Source organism: Meleagris gallopavo, unplaced genomic scaffold (assembly GCF_000146605.3).
Source record: "Meleagris gallopavo isolate NT-WF06-2002-E0010 breed Aviagen turkey brand Nicholas breeding stock unplaced genomic scaffold, Turkey_5.1 ChrUn_random_deg7180001684830, whole genome shotgun sequence".
NCBI lineage: Eukaryota > Metazoa > Chordata > Aves > Galliformes > Phasianidae > Meleagris > Meleagris gallopavo.
The window spans coordinates 1-481 of NW_011316519.1; the positions used below are offsets into that span (position 1 = coordinate 1).

Consider the following 481-nt stretch of genomic DNA (forward strand, 5'->3'; position numbering starts at 1 on the left):
GGGTTTCTTTACCAAAACAGCATTTCGCCAGTTATTCACTGCATGCCATTTCTCCCATTTCCAGGCTGGAAAATGAGAGACTCTATCCCCAAATTAATTACCAGCTATTTGGAGAAGAAATTTAACTCTGACTTGCTGATCACACACACGCTGCCATTTGCTAAAATCAACGAGGGATTTGAATTGCTACGTGCAGGCAAAAGGTGAGATTCGGATTCGGACCAACAGGAGTGATGCACAGCAGCTATTGAAGCTGCACTTCTGTCAGCTCGCAGACGCTGCCAGTAGCACCACTTGTAACTCCTCCCTTCCTTTCCTCCCTCTCCAGCATTCGCAGCGTGCTGCTCTTCTGAAGGATGCGATCGGGGCAGCACGAGTGCAGCACACAGCCCAGCAGATGCCCTCCTGTGCGGGCCCTTCCCTCCCCCGTCGCCCTTCATGGACTGCAAAGACAGAAGCACAAGGAACTTGTCAGCTGTGC

General features: G+C 51.4%; 1 long non-coding RNA gene across 1 annotated transcript; it reads left to right on the top strand.

The window, feature by feature from the left end:
• Positions 1 to 43: 43 nt before the first annotated feature.
• On the top strand, positions 44 to 450 carry LOC109365338. Its single transcript, XR_002110897.2, has 2 exons — positions 44 to 203; positions 329 to 450. It is a non-coding gene; the product is annotated as an uncharacterized LOC109365338 (long non-coding RNA).
• The last annotated feature ends 31 nt before the right edge of the window (positions 451 to 481 follow it).